Consider the following 23,950-nt stretch of genomic DNA (forward strand, 5'->3'; position numbering starts at 1 on the left):
CCTGGATACTGTATAGTCAGAGGAGATTTTTGGTACTCTGTGAAGAAATATGAAACCCCCCTTCCGACCCTCTCTCATATTTGCCTTTGAAACACTGTGCCCGGCTGCAGTCTGTGGGCCCTAAAAGTAGTGCTATTAGTAGATGAACTGGGTGCTCTATTGGCTAATCCTCTGCCAAAACTGCCACCAATGTGCATAGATATAGATCGCTGATTAGCCTGCCCGCATACTGGCTGGGAAGCAGTGTTTTGAATGCTTAGGGTTGTGGCACAGGCCCTGGATTAGCTGATGTCAAAGGCCCTTGCCTGAGCAAAAATGGATTCCCCCCGGGCAAATTAGACCATTTTGCATCAGTCACCAAATTACAGTAGGCTTCCTCCCGCAATGCCTGTCTGGGAGGCCCCTATGCCAGCCTCTGTTGAACGTTGCTGCACCCCCACTGCAGCTCCTTCCTTTGGTTTGTGAAAAGAGACAAAAGTAGCTTTTTTTGTAGGTGCTAGTTAAGCTAGCACAAGATTACACTTGCATCCTGTTACCCTTGGGGTTCCTCCTCATCTTGATGGATGGGTGAGGTTAAAGACATTCCATGGGAGGCTAGGTAACAGCGAGAATTAGCACACAACCAGGGGTCACGATGAGTCTGCATAGCCCCCTACTTGACAATGAAGTCTCTTACAACAGTTAGAGGGCTGGGCCTAGACAACTAAAAAATCCTTCCCCCCTGCAGTTCTTGTAACATAATACATGATGCATGGGGCTGAGCTGCATTGATTTCAGTCACGTCAGATTTCTTTGGGACAGGGTGATGAGCAATATCAATGCCAATACCAATGGCGTCTCTACAGGTCCCCTGTATCTTGTTTGCAGTAGACTTGGTGAGAGTTGTAGTTCTAAAAGTGGAAATAGTAGGGTTGGTACTCTTTGCATCATCTTTTCCGGATTACACCACAATAGAGAACCAAATTGAACCTCGGACGACATTCTGTTGGTTCTGCTGGTTGAATCATAATTGGCAGGAATGTCAGAATTATCAGCTGATCCCCTCAATAGACTACTTGCGGGCCCTTTGTGGTCACTGCTAATGGATGGGCGAACTCAGCATTTTTTGCAGTGTCAATGCTTTCAGCCCCGTAACTCTCCACAGTGCCCTGGTTGCCCCCAGAAATTGGTTGATTTCCTTAATTAACATGGTTGCCTTGCCATTAATCATACACAGCTTCACTTTAGGGTTACTAAGGACTGGGTCTGCATCTGGATCAGGTGCAGGCAATTTGATCCGCACAGTCAGTATCTTTCACTCCAAATTGGTAGACGTCACATGGCTTCACTTTATGGAGGGGTCGGACCCTAGCAGCTCCATAGTGGCAATTGGCCGCAGTTATCCCACAAATTACTGGGCAAGATTGAGTGAGTAGGAGTGCGTGATTAGCAAAGCAAGCGAGTCACAAGTCACAAGACAGAGGGCACAGGGTACAATTTCCTCACCTTTACAGAGGTCTGGTAAGCCACCTCTCCAGATGGATATCAGGATACAGTTCATAGCAGCAGCCCCTCTCCCCCTGTGGACGCTGAAAACCCTGCGGGAGCGCAACGCCTGTGCCTTTGGTCCCGGCAGACTTTGGCCCTAGTGGGTGAACAGTGGTCCTTATTGGAGGTGGGGGCATGGCCTGGCCAACAGCAGCAGACGGAAGCCATTCTGGGCCAAAATCACGACAAGAACGGGATGAAGCACCCACACCCTTGGTGCTGTAAGGATATTTGGCGTGTTACAGTACAGAGTACAGCAATACTGCACAAGAAGCACAATTTTTTTTGCAGCACCACCACAAGGGTGCGGTGCATTGCTATATGGGTTACCAGATTAACAAGGAAAGACAGGCTATTCAGTCAAAAACGATTTTAATATATAAGATGCAAATCTATTTTTACAGTTAAAAGCACACGTGCTCATTTAAAAATGCACACTATTTTTCACCTGAAATGCCTATATTGCTAGAGACACATTTGAAAATTAACAGCTAACCTATTAACAATTAACCTGACTAATAAAACCTTATTTAATATAACCCACTAATAAAATGTGTTCTCCACTGCAGAATTAGGCATACTCTGAAAACCATTTAAATGTGTGTGCAGATTTTTTTTTCTCTTCTCTTCTCTGCCTGATTCTCCGTGTTTTTGTGCACAGTAACTGCAGGAAGAAGGAAGTCAGATTTGCAACAATTGCAAATGAATAAGCGAAGCTATTGTTGAAGAGTAGGAGGATGAGAGATGATGGATTTCATTGGGACACGTCATACAGAGGGCTGAGAGGAAAGTTTTAGTGGGCAGTATCAGGGAAAAAGACAGGCAGACATCTTTCTGCACTACTGGGGAGAGGACCTGGCTGTGGGGTCCTGACTGAATGCAGATTCCTGTGTCCTGCTGCAGTCGAGATTGGGGAGAGCTGAAAGAAAAACCTTTCCACTGGCTGAGGCATTCCTATCTGAAAAAGCTGAGAATTCCAGGCAATGACCCCGGCTTGAGAAGGCAAGCGTTCCTTTTTGCTGGAGTTAATCCAAGAGAGCCACATTCACAAAGAGAACAACTAAAAAGATAAGGTAATGAGAAGTGTGGGAGCTGAGTGTGTACGGTAATATGCAGTCAGTGTAGGATTCCTGTGCGTGTCTTAATCAAATACCAATGTTGCAATTTGAGTTCTGTTCTCCGCCACGCTTTTTGCAGTGTGTCATAGACAATGCTTTGACTGTACCATTTTATTTATTTCTGTAAAGAATGAGATTGTGTCTAAATGCAGCTTTTATAATACAGAAAATATTTGAAAACAGACGGGTGTTTTATTTTCTATTTACCATTACAATGCCGATGATGTGGGGAGATTTTTAAACAGTGCAATGGTCATTTTAAGACAGATGTGTGCATGTCAGAATCAGTATGAATAATTGTGAGTGACCGTAGCATAGCTTGTTGGAGGTACATGAGCCAACGGGAAGAGAGACTCTCTGAACATAGCTCCCTACCGTATATAAGGTAGTGGAAATTACCACAAGACTACCACATATAGCTCTCTGTCGTAAATAAGTCAGTGAGTTCGCCCATGGTGGCACACCAACACTATCACTGGAAATGTGGTATTCCTAGAATGCAGGTCTGAGGTCTCTCTAGTGATCACACGAAAAATCTAAGCAAAGATAAGGGATTCTGGACATTGGGGCCACAAATAAAACAAGGGAATTATGCTCACCAAAATACCACCAACCACGTATACCAAATATGCAGGTCTGGGTGCTGAAATAATGCATGTTCATTGTATTATTGTTGCACATGGCCAAATCTGAATACAAAATACCCTACATATTTATGGTGCGTTGCAGGCCGGGAAAGTGATCATAGAGTACCTACTGGGCGTGGCAAGCGTGTCTCACACTGCCATTTGCACATTAAAGGGAACCCATTTTATAAAAGCAGAGTGCCACTAAAAACGAATTTCAGAATGTCACAAAGGGAAACCACATTCTCAGATCTAGTGCAATATTTAGAGGCAAAGTTATTTGCACATGGGAATTGGTCTTCGAATAGCACGTTAGAATGGAGTAACCGCATTCAGGGTGAGGTGCAGAAAGAAAAACTAGACAATATTTTTGCAGAAGGCAGCATAATTCAGGTCTGCCTTACAAGATTATTGAATGCAGCCGATAAAAGTGCAGAGAAAGACTGTTTAATACGGCTATGCGGCAAAATATGGTTTATTTTAAACAAGTCCCTGCGAATGCAAGAGAATGATACTCAGCTAATTAACAGGTTAAAGACTGAATTAGAGGGGGCAAGTAAAAATCAGGAAATGTTGAGAGCAGAATTGGATGTATGCCAAAAAGACATGCAATTAAAATGCAGAGACTTTGATACTCAGTTATCCAAAAGCAAGAAACAATTTGAAGATAGTGAGCAAGAATTGACACACTTAAAAGCCTTAGTGGATCACATTAGGCAGGATAAAGATGAGGTTGTTTCAGAAATGCAGATTTTACAAAAAGAACATTGTGAAAAAGAAGGTGATCTCCAGAGTGCAGAACAAGAAATGATTAAAATGATTCAAGAAAGAGACAAAAGAAATAAAGAGTTCAATGAATGCCAAATGCAAATGTGCGACATGCAGGAGGCGATTAATAAAATGAGCGATGAAAATAATTATTTGCAGAATGAAGCAACCAGACTCCTTAAAAAGTGTAAGGACTTAGAACAGCAAATGTGCATTCCCAGGTCCCAAGAGAGGCGGCAGGGTACCACATTCAATGGAGTGGAGGTGAATTCTAGCTCTGCCCAAAGAGCTAGTGCCCCAGTGACTGGGCCGGTGACTGAACTTGGTTGCAGCGCCCTTGGGGGATTTGATACTCCCATTGGGGGCAGTCACCAATCTCATACACCTGAAAACAGGATTGACTCACAAAATAGTGCAATTCCATGTATTGCAACAAGTAGCCCCATAAAAATAATGAAATCCATTAAAGCCCTGATCAAACCATTTAAAAAGGGAGGTGAATGCTGCATTGAGGATCACTTAGAAGCGGTGCATGACATTTTTAAAGCACTCCAGATACCTAAGGAACAGTACAGACAATATTTCCATTTAACTTTAGATGCCCCGACGGCCAGCATCATAAGGGGATTAAATGAACAGCAGAATATGACATGGCTGGAGTTTGAAAAAGAAATTAGGCGTCATTTTTCTCCTTTTCAGTCATTGCAGGAGGCAAAGAAAGTCGCGTACACAATTACTGCTGGACCTAATACATCCCCTCGCCAATTTTTACAAGACTTAAGAAGATCATTCTCTCGCTTTGATGTATCTTTTGACTCAAATTCCAATGAGTTTAAAACTGCATACTTCTATGGGCTACAGAAAGACATCATATCCCAATTGGTCCGTGAATTTGACCGTGACAAGTCCCTTGAATGGATTGTACATCAAAGCACAAAGCTATATGAGGTACTCTATTGTCAGGGTAGAGAAAGTGATAAAATGAAAGATACTAGGCCTAAATCTAAAGAACCCTCAGCCACAGTAATGGAAATCAGGTCAGCCAAAATGTCCCTTGAGTCTGCTCAAAGTCAAGGTAAAAATAATGTGACACCTGAACAAAGGGGTAATCAACAAAGATCGCCATTTCCTGTACCAATATTCCAAACACATGATCCTAGTAATAGAGAGAGCTACATCAGCCCTAGGTACTTAGGGGATAGACCCCGGGTAAGATATCGGCCTGATATGGCAGGTATGAACAATAACCAGAGACAAAATCAAGATCAAAGAAATGATGGTCCCTACCAGTCATTGGGGACACAGAGTAGGTTTGATCCCAACACCATGATATATGGTAATCAGGATAGGCCCCGATATGTGGATCGATTTACTGATAATGGAAATCAACATAGGGGCCAGTACCCACAATCTGAGAGACAGGACATGAGGCAAAACGTGAACTACAGTCCACGCCAGTACAATGATTCCCCACCAGGGGACTATAATCAAAGGATGGGTGCAACCCGCTCCCCTCCACAAATGAATCAAGAGTTCAGAAACCATCCCAACCGGTATCAATCACCTGAGAGGTATCAGAATAGATCCAATCAGGGGGAAAACAACCAATATCGACCTAGGCCACAGAAAGAGGATCCTAGAGAGATGGAAAGGTTCCAGTGCCTTGAGGCCCAAGTGAAAATGTTAGCTGAGCAAATAGGAAAGCTCTATACAGCGCAAAAACAACCTTCCAAAGAGGGGGCTGATGGCCATAGCAATGACCGGGGGGCTTCCGAAAAGTGACTAAGTACTCATGATAACTGCAGTGCCAAAATGACAGATTGCTCTGATATAATTTTGCATAACGACTCTGAGATGCCTAATGGATTAAAAATGAAAGTACCAGTAAATGAAATTGTGACAGAAAGTGCAAATACTTCTAAAAAAGAGGTACGGTTGCTAAATAAAACAGTAAAGATTTGCACAAATGAAAAAGAAACATTAGGAATTCCAAAAGAACAAAGGAACAGATTTAAGAAAAATGACTCATGCATGGGGAATACCAGTGAACAGGGAGTAAGTGGGGATGCCATAGCTCCTTCCCTGGGCAATCAAAACAATGACCAAACACAGACAGAAAAAGGAAATACTCACAAGGAGGGTACAAGTCAATCACCTGAAGAATTCTTTGAGCCACATATTTTTGAAGAGGCTGAAAGGGCTGGTATTACACTAAATGATCACAAATGCACAGAATTAAAAAATGACAAATTGCTGAATGATGTTGTTACACATGTTCAGTTGGAAGGTTGTAATGTGGTCTCTGATGTTACCCAGATGGATGGGCGAACAGTGGCCACACTCAAAAAAACTTCTGATCATGGAGAAATGAATAAAATATCTCGCACAGAAATGGGTAAAAAGGAGGGAAAAATGTCTTTTCATTTACCAATGTGCTTAGCCAAAAGTGAAAAAGACCTGAGAAAGGTGAGCCCTGAAATCAGTAAGAATTCACATTTCTTATGTGTATTAGAGGAAGTTGAGGACAGATATTATGCACCCATCACTGTAGAAGAAAAATGCCACACCTTTGCTATGATTGACACTGGCGCACAGGCCACAATTATGTCCAAGGAGCTGGTAAAGAGTATCAATGAAGGGAGGCCTCCACAAAGTCAGATCACAGTGAAGGCAAATCAAGGCCCAGTGCATAACTTTAATGGGGAGGAGGTGCCCATCATAGGTGTAACTGAGGTTGACATAAAAATAGGAAAGCACAGAATGAAACAAGAGGTATTGATCACATCTATTTGTGAAATTCCATTTCTGATGGGGACAGATTGCCTGAAAAGATTGTCTCCTCTCATAGATGGGGTGAATGGAGTGCTGTGGTCCTTAACCAAAAAACCATTGAGGCCTAAGAAACTAAAATCACAAAACAGCAACATAAAAGAATGTCACACCGTTGCCAAAACAAATGATGCTGTGGAGGTATATCTCCAGAATAGCTGCATACCTAGTGTCACTGTTATATTAATGTGTCAAGACAAAGATCAGAGCGACAATGAAAAACTACCTGTACAAATATACTTGGACCCAAGGAAAGATTGGCAGACTGCTATAGATGAGCACACATTACGTTTTTACTTAAAAGAGAATACATGCAAACAGAATATTGTTCCTAAAACAGATTCAGAAAAACACATTACCACTCTGGCAGAAATACACATGGAAGATGAGCAACCATGGGTTCACGTTGGTATAAATGATTATCTTAAAACAATAAAAGCCACTTTAGCGCTTGAACATGAAAGGAGTTTCATTAATGAGAAATTGTTGCAAAAAATTATGGAGAGGGAAGAAATCCCGAAATTTAGGATTAAAAACCAATATGTTTCTGGGTTGGACAGTCCAGACTTTGAAAACCGAATTGCAGGCAGATGCATGCTTAAAATTAGCATTGGGCAGAAAATAATTTACCATAATGTATGGATAGTGAGTGGAGCACAAAATGAATTTTACATGGGCAATGACATCATGCACAGAATGTGTATGGTGTTAGATTTCCTTAATAAAAAATATGGTCACGCCTAGGTGGTCCGGCACCTGAATTTGAAGACAAAAGAAGGGCTTATCATTGTGCACAACTAGTTCCTTATGCAGTCGAATTACAAATGAGGAAAAATACTATTGTTCCTGCATTTACAAAACAGTTTGCAATAACACTGAAATGCAAAAATGGACAGCAGATGAAAGGCTCTGATGCATTTGTATGCCTGAATGAATCCATAAAACAGCAAGGCCTGGATTATTAATACATTCCATTGGTAGACATTGGTGAGGGATCTGTAAAAATCATGGTAAATAATAAAGGTTGTCAGGATATTCATTTAGAGGAAAACTCCCCATTAGGAATGGCCATACAAAAATCACATTATACGGCAGATTTAAATAACATGGTGATTGGGAATATTCCTGAAAAATATGTAGATGCCAAGGGCGAGTTGCCAGAACACCTGGACTCTCAGCCCAAAGGAATATTTAAAATTCATTCTGTGTATCCTTATGATTCAAATGAGACAGTGTGCTGCCATCAAGAGGATTGCATAATATTTAATTTAAATGAAAATGAAACAGGAAATCAGCCCATTGAAGTGGAAGCTGATATGCCAAAATATTTAAAAGTGGCAGCTCTACAAAAAGACACAGCCACACAGTTAGAGGAAAGCGCTGAGATTCCTTTACCAGAAGAGTTTCCAGAATTTTCCAGAATGGTAGAAGAGCAGATCTCCTTAGCGGATGCATGTGACAGCGATGAGGATCGAGACGACCTGAGGGAAATATTTATGGAGTTTAAGGATGTATTTGCAAAAGATGCTTATGATTGTGGTTTAACTGATTTACATGTGGCCACACTACCAGAAGGTTGTAGCAGAAATCCAGTGTTTGTACGCCAGTATAGACTACCGCTGGCATGTTTAGAATCATTGGCAGAGATTATTAAAAATTTGGAATCACGGGGAATAATCAGGCCCATTCATAGCACATCCAATACGCCTATTTTAGGTGTGTTAAAGCCAAATGGTCAATGGCGGCTGTGTGCAGACTTAAGAGAATTAAATAAAAGAGTACCAGTATCTAGATGGCCACTACCATTCATTGATCAGGGCCTAGCTCAGATACATGGTTCAAATGTATTTACCACGTTAGATCTCACATCTGGATATTGGTGTGTGCCATTGGCAGAGGAGATACAACACCTATTTTCCTTTACATTTGACAGGACTCAATATGCCTGGCTTAGAGCTCCGTTCGGGTACATCAATAGTGGGAGTGAATTTGGCATATTTTTGAGAAAGGCCATGCCGGATGCAGCGGAAAGAGGAACAATAGTTTATGTGGATGATGTCCTGATAAAAAATGAAAACCTTAAAAGCCATTTTGATGGAATAAGACATGTGCTTGGCCAATTGCAGAAAGCAGGCGCCAAAGTATCTTTGCAAAAAGCACAATGGTGCAAGAAAAAAGTGAACTTTCTAGGGCATGAAGTGACTGAACATGGGCTAAATCCACAAAGGAAGAAAATAGAGGCCATACAAAGATTAAAAGATCCTAAAAATGTGAAAGGAGTAAAAAGTTTATTAGGGATGACAGGCTATAACAGAAAGTTCATTGAGAATTATGCAGAAATCACTCAACCATTGACTAAACTGCTTAAACTAAATACTCCCTGGAGATGGGAAAGAGAGCAGTCTGATGCAGTGGCTAGATTGAAGGAATGTCTTGTAAAGGCACCATGTTTAGCATACCCCATAAAGGACAGGGATTTCTTTATAGAAATAGGCTTTTCTGAACATTGTATGTCAGCAGTGTTATCACAAAAACACGATTTGAATCACAAAACCATTGCATATGCAAGTAAGGCATTTTCCCAAGTTGAAATGAAATTTAATGAATGTGAGAAGGCCCTATTAACCACTGTGTGGGCGCTACAACATTTTCGCCCCATTGTTCAGGGAGAAAAGGTGATTATTGAAACAAATCATCAACCTTTGCAATTTTTAGAGAGTAAAAGAATTAGATCAGGCAATCTAGCGCAATCCAGAATCACTTCATGGACGCTGGCATTACAAGGTTTTCCCGTAGAAGTAAGATATGGACAAAATAAAAAGAGCCCAATTGCTCAAGGGTTAGCTGACTTACATGACTGTGCAGCTGAACAAATACCAAATGAAATGGAAGTGGAAGCTAGTTTACAGGAATTTGAACAATCACCACACAAAGCTTTTGATGAAAAAACATGCAAGGATTTGCCAACTGTATATGTGGATGGTTGTGCTTTTCACATTGAAAATGACAGTAATAAACAATTAGTGGCAGGAATAGGAAATGTCTGGTTGAAATGTGAAGGCGTTCCTAGTATAGGGATGAGGATTGGAGATAGGAGCAGTCAGGTGGCGGAATTGGCAGCCATCTATAAAGCAATTGCTACTGCAGTTGATAAAAAGTTCAGTGAAATTGTCCTGGTGACTGATTCTGACTATGCACGGAATAGCTTTGTGGAGTATTTGCCTGGTTGGAAAGCAAGAGGCATGGTTACATACAACAAAAAGCCACTTAAACATGGAAAAATGATACAAGCCATAGACAAATTGGTGTCAGAAAATAATTTAACAATATACTGGAGAAAAATTCGTGGGCATTTAAAAACACCAGGAGAGGATAAGGAGGGAAATGATAAGGCAGACCATCTGGCTAAGATTGGGGCTGTGATGGGAGAATTGCTACCTATTGATTATTTAATGGGTGAAATACAAATTGATGCAGTCACACGTTCTAAAGCACCAAAGGAGGTAGATCAACCGGTGGTGCAGTGGAGTCATGACACGCCAGACCAAGATTTGATTGAGGCACAAAAGAATGATCAAATTTTAGGAATCTATTATAATCATTTGATAGATCCTGAACAAAATCCTGTAACAGAAAAAGATTGTATGGGAAAAGAAGAGTTGAGGGTGTTATTAAAGAACAAAACACGAATTAGATTACAGGATGGGCTCATGATTAGAGAGTCCATAACAGGGCAAATACAGTGGGTAGTACCCCTTTCATTCAGAGGACTAATGCTACACCATGCACATGATGCCATAACTGCAGGCCATAGGGGTTCACAAAAAACATTAGAAATACTAAAAGATTATGCTTACTGGCCTCATATGTCCCAAGATGTGGAATTATATACTAGAGGATGTCTAGTATGCGCCCAATTTAAACCTGCTTCACCAATGCATAGAGCACCATTGATGAAAAGAGGCCTAACTCTCCCATGGTCAGATTTGCAAATAGACTATGTAGGTCCTTTAAAAAGGTCGAGCAGGGGACACCGTTATATTTTGAGTGTGGTATGTTTGATGTCAAAGTGGATTGAGTGCATTCCTGCACCAGATTGTAGTGCGCAAACAGCAGCCACATTGCTGGTGAACCATGTGTTCTCAAGGTTTGGGTTGCCGCAAAGAATTGAGTCAGACAGAGGAAGTCATTTCACAAGTACTCTAATGAGCAAGGTATTATGGCAAATACTAGGTGTGAAAAGGAAACTACATATCGCATATCGGGCGGCGTCTTCAGGTACAGTTGAAAGAAGCAATAGGTCTGTTGTGGATATTTTAAAGAAATTTGTGGCAGAAGCAGGTTCCAGCTGGGATTTGCGTTTACCATTGGTTTTGATGGCAATCAGGTCGTCTCCTGCCAAAGCAACAGGTGTTAGCCCCCATGAGGTCTTAACAGGTAGGAAAATGGTGTTACCACAACACCTACTATACAGAACACATGAGCAAACTCTAGTGAGTGCATCCACAGTTCATGAATATATTGATGAACTGAGGAGGCATTTGCAACATGCATTTGCTTTTGTGCAGAGAAATCTGGAAAGGGCTGCTGACAGTGCTAAGTCATATTATGACAAAAAGACATCAGTAAAGGAATACAGTGTAGGGGATCAGGTGTACAAGTTTCATTTTGGAAAAAGTAAACAGAAAAATTCTAAATTTCTAGCAGCCTGGCAGGGGCCATTTCGAATTATAGATAAGGTCTCTCCTGTAGTGTATAAAATTTTGAAAAATGAAGGTGAAACAGCAATAGAGCAGTTTGTCCATGTAAATCAAATCAAACCATGCCATCCCAGGCATGAGATCAGGCAGCTTGAGCATGTAGAAACAGATAGAGTCCCTTGAGAAAATAAATGGGTGTAATCAGGAGGCAGTGACAAAGAAGTTAAAAAAAGTTGATTGTTATGATGGCACATAAACACTGTAATATATGTAAAAAATATATAATATAAATATATAAATAAATAAATAAATAAATGCACATATAACAGAAGCTCGTGGTTGGTGTGCAGAGAGAAAGTGTATTAAATATTGAATGCTGTTTTATATATGCTTGTTTTCTTTTAACTTGTATTTGATTTCAGAAAAAAAAACAGAAAAAAATATAAACAAAATATTTTTACCAAGCATGTTTTATTTTTGGCAAAAGGTGGAAATTAGTATTGTGCTATGTACTTAATCTGTTTATTTTCTATCTTGATTTAGACAATTAACATTATTTGGTCGGAGGTTCCGGGATCAGAGGCCACGGGAGACGATGGAGTCCTGGAGTCCCCTGGATGAAGACCAAAAGATGCCTGCCTCCAGGTGGAGGTGAAGACAAAATAACCGGAATGCCAAAAGAGATGACTACTGTGGATTCAAGATTGCCAAGATGAAAGAGTACTCAAATGAACCGAATAACATCGCTGGTCGGGACATACCAAAAGAGACAAAACAAAAGTTCCGGCATATGAAGTTCCACGTATTTATTATTTTAATTATTTATTTTAACTTGTTATATTACTTATTTGTTTTAGTTAGTTGTTTTATTTCATTGTTTTTAATTGACTTGGAAAATTTAAACTTAAAGTAATGCCACTTCCACTGAGAAGGCAAATGTGGAACATTTTATGAACTGATGGACTCAGATGAAATGTTGATTGCAAATTTTCATTGATGCACATGAATATTCATTTTGTTGGATTGCTATATTGTAAAAAAAAATAGAACAAGTTGTTTTTAGGAATTGGCTTGGATTATAGCCAAGTTCTAAAAAAAAGGAGGGTATATGTAAGGATATTTGGCGTGTTACAGTACAGAGTACAGCAATACTGCACAAGTAGCACAATTTTTTTTGCAGCACCACCACAAGGGTGCGGTGCATTGCTATATGGGTTACCAGATTAACAAGGAAAGACAGGCTATTCAGTCAAAAACGATTTTAATATATAAGATGCAAATCTATTTTTACAGTTAAAAGCACAAGTGCTCATTTAAAAATGCACACTATTTTACACCTGAAATGCCTATATTGCTAGAGACACATTTGAAAATTAACAGCTAACCTATTAACAATTAACCTGACTAATAAAACCTTATTTAATATAACCCACTAATAAAATGTGTTCTCCACTGCAGAATTAGGCATACTCTGAAAACCATTTAAATGTGTGTGCAGATTTTTTTTTCTCTTCTCTTCTCTGCCTGATTCTCCGTGTTTTTGTGCACAGTAACTGCAGGAAGAAGGAAGTCAGATTTGCAACAATTGCAAATGTATAAGCGAAGCTATTGTTGAAGAGTAGGAGGATGAGAGATGATGGATTTCATTGGGACACGTCATACAGAGGGCTGAGAGGAAAGTTTTAGTGGGCAGTATCAGGGAAAAAGACAGGCAGACATCTTTCTGCACTACTGGGGAGAGGACCTGGCTGTGGGGTCCTGACTGAATGCAGATTCCTGTGTCCTGCTGCAGTCGAGATTGGGGAGAGCTGAAAGAAAAACCTTTCCACTGGCTGAGGCATTCCTATCTGAAAAAGCTGAGAATTCCAGGCAATGACCCCAGCTTGAGAAGGCAAGCGTTCCTTTTTGCTGGAGTTAATCCAAGAGAGCCACATTCACAAAGAGAACAACTAAAAAGATAAGGTAATGAGAAGTGTGGGAGCTGAGTGTGTACGGTAATATGCAGTCAGTGTAGGATTCCTGTGCGTGTCTTAATCAAATACCAATGTTGCAATTTGAGTTCTGTTCTCCGCCACGCTTTTTGCAGTGTGTCATAGACAATGCTTTGACTGTACCATTTTATTTATTTCTGTAAAGAATGAGATCGTGTCTAAATGCAGCTTTTATAATACAGAAAATATTTGAAAACAGACGGGTGTTTTATTTTCTATTTACCATTACAATGCCGATGATGTGGGGAGATTTTTAAACAGTGCAATGGTCATTTTAAGACAGATGTGTGCATGTCAGAATCAGTATGAATAATTGTGAGTGACCGTAGCATAGCTTGTTGGAGGTACATGAGCCAACGGGAAGAGAGACTCTCTGAACATAGCTCCCTACCGTATATAAGGTAGTGGAAATTACCACAAGACTACCACATATAGCTCTCTGTCGTAAATAAGTCAGTGAGTTCGCCCATGGTGGCACACCAACACTATCACTGGAAATGTGGTATTCCTAGAATGCAGGTCTGAGGTCTCTCTAGTGATCACACGAAAAATCTAAGCAAAGATAAGGGATTCTGGACATTGGGGCCACAAATAAAACAAGGGAATTATGCTCACCAAAATACCACCAACCACGTATACCAAATATGCAGGTCTGGGTGCTGAAATAATGCATGTCCATTGTATTATTGTTGCACATGGCCAAATCTGAATACAAAGAGTGATTATTGCTAAGTTATTTTTCGGCGGTAATAAAATACCGTCAGGCCCCAAATCTCCACAAAATACCCTACAGTGCCTGCAGGTAGCCACATTTACTACACAATGTACCCTTCACGAAAAACTATAAATGCAAAGATTCTAGTTATGAGGAATCAAACACTATGTAAAAATGTGTGAAATAACAGGCATTGGCAATGCCATTAGTTTTGGCATTTACAGTTGATCATTGACAAATTCCCGAAGCTTCAATTATTACAAAGTGTAAATGTGCATGAAATAGCAAGCATTGGGAAAACAAATAGCTTTGGTGATTGTAGTTGTTAACTGACAAATGGTTACAGCTTCAATTACTATGACCATCACTCATGCAAAAATATATGAAACAAAACACATTGGCAAATAGTCCATACTTGCAATTACAATGATCAATGGCATGTGTAACAGCCATGCATCTGCAAAACCAATAAAGTTGTTTTTGTGTGCATGCACTGCAGTAATGGTACTAACTGGAAATACGATGGCAAAATGGTGTGATTAACTGGGCATATGATAGCAGGGTCTTTCAAATGCCCTCTAGTACACTTGCACAATCCATACTGTTGGCTTTATTAATGCTTGTTTTGAAGAGAATGTCATTGCAAGGAACAGTTATAAATCAAGTGATTGAAGGCACACTTAGTTAAGATATTTGTATTACACCAGTAGAGCATTTAAAGCTGCAATTAAGCCATTAACTCTCTGTTTAAAAAAATAGCACAGTAATGCCAAAGTTTGATAGCACTGCTTCATCGAGCTAGATTTAAGAAATCCCATGAGGATGCGTTTTGATCAAGGAGGGGAAGGTAGTGGGTGGAAAGGGCCACAGGTATTAGCATTGCCATAGGCAGTCAATAGGTGGATAAATAACCCAACACAATCCACAAGCTGTGTGACCTTCCTTACCTGTCATCTCAGTCCAAGCACAACGAAAAATGTTTGAAACCAAAGGATTAGCAATGCCAATAGTTTTGGGATTTGATGTTGTTCATTGACAAATTGTTGACTCATATTAATATGAACACTCACTTATGTAAACATTTATTGAGGAACCACCATTGGCAAAGTCAATACTTTTGCCAATTGTAGTTGGAGCTATTAATTGGAAAATAATGTAAGCTTCAATTTCTTAGACCAATCATTTTTTAATATGTTTTGAAATAACAAGAATTGTCAAAGCCAATATTTTGACATTTGTAGCTTGGCATACAGATGGGTGTTGATTTAATTATTATGACCGATCACAGTGGAAAATTTAAAACCATAACAAGCATTGGCAAAGTTAAACATTTTTGTGGTGTACATTTGTTCATTGACAAATAGTTATAACTCAAATTACTAGGAGCAATTATTTGTTTAAAAGTGTAAAGATGTTGCTATTTGTACTTGTTCATTGGCTCATAATTAGTCATAGCTTCTACTGCTACGACCAATTGCTAGTGTAAACTTGTATGGAAAAAAGCATTGTCAAAGTCAATACATTTCACATTTGCAGTTGCTAATTGACAAATACATGGTTGTAGCTTCAAATGCAATGACCAATCACGAATGTAACAATTTATAAAATAAAAATCATTGGCCATTCCAATAATGTTGACATTTGTATTTGTCCGTGACATCGAACTGGTAGTATCTTCAATTATTAGGAGCAATCACCCAATTAAAGATTTAGGAAATAACAGGCTTTTGCAAAGCTAAAATGTTTGCCATTTGTAGATGTTAATTGAAAACAAAAGGGCCAGAGCTTCAATTACTGCAAACAACCACTCATGTAACAATGTACAAAATAGCAACAATTGACAAATCCTATAATTTTGCCATTTTCATTTGCAGTCATACATGTTGCCATCACTCTGTAAACCTATACACATTAGCAAGCATTGGAAAAATAACGAATTTGGTCATTTATAGTTCATTGGCAAAAAATGCCCAAAGCTTTGTGTCTCATTTCTCATGCCACACAACACCACCCGCTACAATATGCTAATAAGCACCTACCCTTTAGCTTGAAAATAAATAAATAATAGAAATCATTGAGAAGAAAGTAAGCAAACTATCTATAAAATGCTAAGCCTGCAAGCATTGGAAACACCAATGTTATGGTTACTATACACATATAGAAATTACATTTTAGTAAACATAACAAGGACTCTCACACTGCAAATGAAACCTCAAAGCACAATACTATTTCACAACACACACTTTAAATGTAAGGCACTTAAGAGCCGGAGTGAATCACATTTAAAGAGAGTTTTGTGAAGTAGTGGCGTAGTGTAACTTATGATTCCATTTGTATTGTGATAGTCCATATTTATGTTGATGAATATTACATTTACATTGAGTGCTTAAAGGAACCCCAGATATTAAGATGCATAAAAAGTGTTTAGTACTTTTGAAAACATTTAAAAAACATGGAATAGCGCATTATTGTGCACTGTGCATCATACAATATGCACATCTTGTAGGGTAGTGTAGAAGAATGAAAACTAAGTAAACACTATGTCCAATTACAAAATAACAGTGTAGAATAGTATGTTACTAACTGACTAATGTATTATAAAACAACACAGAATATTATAATCATAACCAATTACATAATAAACAGTGTGCAGCATAATGTCTAAATGGTCCAACTAATTCATCGTGCAATGTCATTTTGACCTATCATATTTTACTCGAAATAACGAGATCATGGAGGCCATTAAGGAGCTTCCCGGATCTAAAGTCCCCAGTTCCTGATGGTCTCTCTGGGGAATTATATGCAGCCATGCTTGTCCCTGTGTTGTTGGGAGTGTCTGAGGAATCTCTGGCAGGCGGTGGACGTGGGGGGCTGGTCCCTGCTATACACAGGACTGATGGCTAGGATAGTGGTTGGGAAGCATCGGTCCGCAAGTATTGGTATGGGTCGCGGGACAAGGCAGGGGTGCCCGTTGTCTCCACTACCTTTTGCACTTGCTACAAAGCCTCTGTTCGCTGGTCTGCATGAGTGGCAACATCCCCGGAGGCCCTCATAGAATAATCATATTGCTATATGGAGGAACTGGTGAATAATCTGTCCCTCGTGATGAGTGAGTTGATAAGGTTTGGGGAGTTCTCTAGACTGAAATCAACCACAGTAAATGTGTTATCTTTTCCCTTACGGATGGGACAGCAATGTTTGTGGATGATTTTGGGCTTGTGTGGGAGCCGGCTGTGTCTCGATATTTGGGAGTGGAGATTTTGCATAACCTAGACACTTGGTTTTGTGATAACTATGGCAGGGCTATCCGCTCCCTCAAGAAGCGGGTGGCGTGGTGGCAGGGGCTCCCTCTTAAATTGTTCTGGTGAATTACCATTGGGAAAATGATAATTCTACCAAAGTTCCTCTACCCGTTTCTCAATGTTCCACTGTTTTTGTCCTGAGGCTTTTTCCCACGGTTGCGTGGCATTATTTAGAATTTGATCGGGGCGGGGAAACAGGCCTAAATCGCTTACACCACGCTCACCCAACCTTATGAGAAGGGGGGGTCTAGCCCTGCTGGACCTACAGCGCTACTATTAGACGGCACAGGTCAACAATTTGATACATTGGTATTCTACACACGTTGTCCACCCTCAAATCTAGGTGGAGATTGCATTGGCTGCCCCTCACCTGGTTCACTAACATTGTGAAAGTGACTTGGTCGATCTGGCAGAAGGTGGCGAGCAGGTTGGGGATTAACACTTTGTACTCACTGCTGTTTCTGGTCAGTTATGTGGCCAGTATGGCAATCACCCCAGAGGGGGCCTACCTAAAATGCATGGATAAGCTTGGGATCACCTCCTTCAGTAACTTTTTTGTAGATGGTACAACAGACGAAGGACAGGGGAGGGGCATCCTCTCTGGATATCTTTTCATTATTTCTGTGTGTGTGATGGCTTCCAGGCGGCATTCCCCTCGTTTCCCAGACAGCCCCCTACGTAGTCAACCTTACATGGGCTAATACAGTAGGCGGGGGAGAGCCGCCTTGTGTCACGCCTGTATAGCAACTTCATGGCCGACATCCCATGGGATGGGACAGCTTCAAAGTCGCGCTGGGAGAGGGCTCTGTGTAGGGACATTGCAAGTGATGATTGGGAATATGTACTGAGGCAATCTCGGAAAGTGTCCTTGAAATCTGAGTTGATTCTTTTTAACTTCTTTCACCAGGTTTATCATACCCCTGATAAATTTCACAGGCACTTTGGCTACTGCCCCAGACTCATGTGCCAGATGCACCCTTGGCCCTGCCGGGATCCCTCATTTACCTTAGGAGTGCCTGCAGGTGTCCCAGTAAGGGAAGGGGTGTTGGCCAAGATTTTGCTTATTCTCAGGGGGCAAATCGATCCCAATCCTTTGGTGTCACTCCTGGGGTGTACAAGAGGGTTGCTGCGTGCGGTTAGGCGCCTAGCCGACCTGTTTCTGGTGGTGGCCCATAGAGGGTCGACCTGTCCTGGGGGAGGGGACCCCCACCCAGTATGAAAGTGTGGTTGCAGGATGTGGCGTACTGTCATGACACAGAGTCAGACTTTATTTAGACTGTGATGCTGCACGCTCGACCTCCTGATGTGTGGTTGCCATATGTATAGCACTTGATGACTTCCGGGGACTAAACATGTTATGGAAAGCTATAATTTCCCTTACGGTGTTCTTTAAGCCGCTCTAAGATGTATGCTTTATTTTTTCTCCTTTTTTCCTGTCTTTACGTAGTGGAGCACTGCCGGTCTCAGACTCTATGTTTGTGTTGTTGTGTCATTGTAAAATTAATAAATAAAGTTTAGATTTTTTTAAAGAAGAAGATAAACAGACATGCACTAAAATAGACAAGTTAGAATATAGCAAAGCAATGCACTCGAATTATATTAAGTATGTTAACCTTAGACATTAGGACGTGTAACTACTGTTAAATACTTTTCAAAACAATTGAAACATCTTTTACATTAATTAAAGGTACTATAAGTGTGGAGCATAATGCCTTAATTGTATAACTCAATAATCATCTGATATGTCCATGGTGCAGATTACTGTAAAATAATGAAAACTAAGTAAACCTGATGCATAATTACAAAATTACAAAAATATGTAGTCTGTTTTTCATTTATGCAGCGCAACACAAAAAAAATATTTAATTACAATTAAAAAATATTAATGTGGTATATCATTTTAAAATTGTAAGGAAATAATAAATTGTGCAAGGCAACATTGAAGTGTCATATTTTGCTATAAATAAATCACATGTAAGAAGAACATACTTATGCTAATTAGGCGAATTAAAATGTGAGAAAGCTGTGCACTCCATTTTCTCGTTCTCTCAATATGTATTGCAAATGTACACATATACATGCATACTTTCAACACAAGCAATATTCTAAAATAGTCCTACCTTACTCATAGTCACTAGGAAGAACAAGATATAAAAATGAAAAGGACCAAATGAAGTAGAACAACAATACTTGTTATTTAAAGATATGCTGAGTCCACAGTGTAATTTGTATTGCTTTCTTCTTTCTGCGTAATTGCACTACATACTTTGAGCAAAGCTACGCATTTACACTCACATGAAAATAATGGAAAAACAGGTGATGTTAAAGGGTAAGTCATCAAGATTTTCACAATTGTATAGAAATAACGTTAATAACAAATATTCTTTAAAAAGTTAGCGTTATTATGTAACTAAAAAGTAAAATGTACAAACATTGGAAAACCAATGTGAAATACAACAGGGGTGTGGAGGAAAGAGGCAGGGAGGCATTTGTTGGGAGAAGGTTAGTCTTTATTTGTGTGAAGGGACACCACCAAGCTGCTCTTTCCACTCACCCACAGCGTTTTAGACTATTTCTAACCCTCTGCTGTCTTGCACTCCAGATTCTGGAATCCAAGCAAGGGCAGAAGAAGCACAAGACCACAACACCACATCCCTTTTCGAAATCTTAAAAAAACAAACATATAACAGCACACAGCAATGTTAATCGCACAGAAGCGATGTAACAACTACATATCCTAAAACTAGGATGACACAAGGTAAACATAGCTCTTACTTCCTTTTCATCACTCAGCAGTTTAAGATATCTTCATGTGTTTTTCTTCACGGTCCAAGAAGCAGATCTCAAACATAACTGAAGGCTGTAAGCTGCCAAGACTAATGCTAAGTTTCAAGGCCACAAATAGCAGAGTCTGAACTGCAATGCTAAAATGGTGATTGAAGCATTGTGGGGAAAAAACTCACTATCACGGGGGAAGCACTACTATGACATGTGCTTGTATTTATGTTAAGCATGAGGAATACATCTGTTATCACTGAAAAGGGGAAACAGGAGATTGAGATGTGCGCTTTCATTCTTGAATTACAGAGAAGGTCATGTTAAACTCATTGCTTTACACATGTCATTTTGTATTACTCATAAACCCTAAATGCTTATAGAGTACTTGAAAATAATTAGATCAGCTTTGGTCTATTTATTGTGTGTTCTACTTACTCGTGAATGCATATAGACAGGTACAAAGTAAAGGAGGTATGTTTACTACCGCCTCTGGTAAGAAATAAGGTACTCTAAATACTGTGAACATAATCAAATACTGAGGAGCTGATTCCTCATATTGCAGTTTAGAGGTGACCTGGTATTTCTATTCTGAGCCTATACCACCAATATAATACAGCTAATAAAATATCACCAATGAAATACTGCTAAACTAGAGCAATTTTACCCTAATGCGCACCAGGTCCAGTTTTTGGCTTGCTGCTTATGATCCCAATATAGGAATAACATCAGGTAGTCCTGTGTCTTAGGTGCTCACAAAATACACCAACATATTTATGGTGCATTGACCATGAAGCGGTAAAGCAATTACTGGGTGTGTGTTTGCATGGTATAGCATAGTCATACTGTGTGCTCTTTCCATAACTTGTGGCAGTGATTGTGCTGTGTGCACGCTGAATGTATTTTTATTGTGTTGTTGGCATTGGGTCCCGACATGTTGGAAATAGAAGCTGAGCTTTCTGATTTGTCTGATTACCATGAGACTAAACGCTTTGCTTTTGCTACCTGGTCATCGGTAAATGTGTAAACTGGAAAGACAGGATTAGCACTGAGTGGAGAATGAAACCCCCAAAGAGATTTTTGAAAAGGGGGGTATTGTACAAATGTGCCTTCTTTGACTATTTCAGGCAAAAGAATACAAACAAGAGATTGACTGTATTATTCGGTTGTGTGCCAATTTGTGGCTTTCCTTGCATAAGCTTATCTGGCAGCAAGGACAACATTTGGTTGTCATTGCTGAGTTACAGTGTAGTTTGGATGCAGGACATGATTGGCTGATACAGATGTAGGCAGATTTGAAACATAGAGAACTGGACACGCAGCGTCAAACTAAATTTAACGATTTCATCGCACAGCTGATTCAGAAAGACAAATAGCTTGCAGAGAGTAAGGAAAAATAAATACATTTGAAAACCGTTTTCGACAATGAAATACTCTGCCTGTGTTGTTCGTGGCCTAAATGAGCAGCAGAATTTGTCTTGGGAGGATTTTGAGAAAGAGATTAGATGCCAATTTTCCCTGTATCATTCTATACAGAAAGCCAAGAAGGCTGCTTATAGCATTACAGCCAAGCTAAGTGATTATGCTTGCCATTTTTTTCAAAACCTCATAAGGGCATTCTCACACTTTGATGTGACCTTTAATACTCATTCAGTAGAATTCAACACTGCTTACTTTTATGGGCTCCAGCTAGATATTGTATCTCAGCCAATCTGTGAATTTGACAGGGGAAACTACTAAAATTAATCATTGAATAGGCACTGAAATCTATGCGGTAATATCTAATGAGAAGAAAGATACATCTAAGAGGAGAGAACTTAAACCAAAAGCTAGAGAATCCACAACGGCAGTTCTAGAAGTAAAGTCTGTAAAGATGCCACCAGAAACAGCCCTAATTCAAGCTAAGAATGACACCTCGCACAAAGGGGCATTGCTACACAAAGGACATGGCCCCAAACTCCTCTGTTACATCCATAGACCTCAGTGACAGAAGCACATACATTAGTTGTCAGGTACTTAGTAGTGCTCCCAAGGTGGGATTTTGCTATGATATGCCAGGGCTAAATAACACCCAGAATCAGATGTACAATGGGCCATTTCAGGCATTAGGGGCTGTAAGGATATTTGGCGTGTTACAGTACACAGTACAGCAATACTGCACAAGTAGCACAATTTTTTTGCAGCACCACCACCACAAGGGTGCGGTGCATTGCTATATGGGTTAGCAGATTAACAAGGAAAGACAGACTATTCAGTAAAAAACGATTTTAACATATAAGATGCAAATCTATTTTTACAGTTAAAAGCACACGTGTTCATTTAAAAATGCACACTATTTTTCACCTGAAATGCCTATATTGCTAGAGACACATTTGAAAATTAACAGCTAACCTATTAACCATTAACCTGACTAATAAAACCTTATTTTAATATAACCCACTAATAAAATGTGTTCTCTACTGCAGAATTAGGCATACTCTGAAAGCCATTTAAATGAGTGTGCAGATTTTTCTCTTCTCTTCTCTGCCTGATTCTCCGTGTTGTTGTGCACAGTAACTGCAGGAAGGAGGAAGTCAGATTTGCAACAATTGCAAATGTATAAGCGAAGCTATTGTTGAAGAGTAGGAGGATGAGAGATGATGGATTTCATTGGGACACGTCATAAAGAGGGCTGAGAGGAAAGTTTTAGTGGGCAGTATCAGGGAAAAAGACAGGCAGACATCTTTCTGCACTACTGGGGAGAAGACCTGGCTGTGGGGTCCTGACTGAATGCAGATTCCTGTGTCCTGCTGCAGTCGACATTGGGGAGAGCTGAAAGAAAAACCTTTCCACTGGCTGAGGCAGTCCTATCTGAAAAAGCTGAGAATTCCAGGCAATGACCCCGGCTTGAGAAGGCAAGCGTTCCTTTTTGCTGGAGTTAATCCAAGAGAGCCACATTCACAAAGAGAAGCCTCTGAACAGATAAGGTAATTACATAACTGGGGGAGCTGTGTGTGTGCACGAAAATATGCAGTCAGTGTAGAAAAAATGAAAGTCCCGTGCGTGTCTTAATCAAGTGCTAAGGTTGCAATTTGAGTTCTGTTCTCCGCCACTCTATTTGCAGTGGGTCATAGAAAATGCTTTGATTGTGCCATTTTATTGCTGTAAAGAATGAGATCGTGTTAAATACAACTTTTATAATACAGAAAAATATTTGAAAACAGACGGATGGTGTACTTACTGTTTATCATTACAGTGCTGTTGATGTGGGGAGATTTTTAAACAGTGCAATGGTCATTTTAAGACAGATGTGTGCATGTCAGAATCAGTATGAATAATTGTGAGTGACTGTAGTATAACTTGTTGGAGGTACATGAGCCAACGGGAAGAGAGACTCTCTGAACATAGCTCCCTACCGTATATAAGGTAGTGGAAATTACCACAAGACTACCACATATAGCTCTCTGTCGTAAATAAGTCAGTGAGTTTGCCCATGGTGGCGCACCAACACTATCACTGGAAAATGTGGTATCCCTAGAATGCAGGTCTGAGGTCTCTCTAGTGATCACACGAAAAATCTAAGCGAAGATAAGGGATTCTGGACATTGGGGCCACAAATA

The sequence above is a fragment of the Ambystoma mexicanum genome, chromosome 6p (assembly GCF_040938575.1).
Source record: "Ambystoma mexicanum isolate Mex_15411 chromosome 6p, UKY_AmexF1_1, whole genome shotgun sequence".
Lineage (NCBI taxonomy): Eukaryota > Metazoa > Chordata > Amphibia > Caudata > Ambystomatidae > Ambystoma > Ambystoma mexicanum.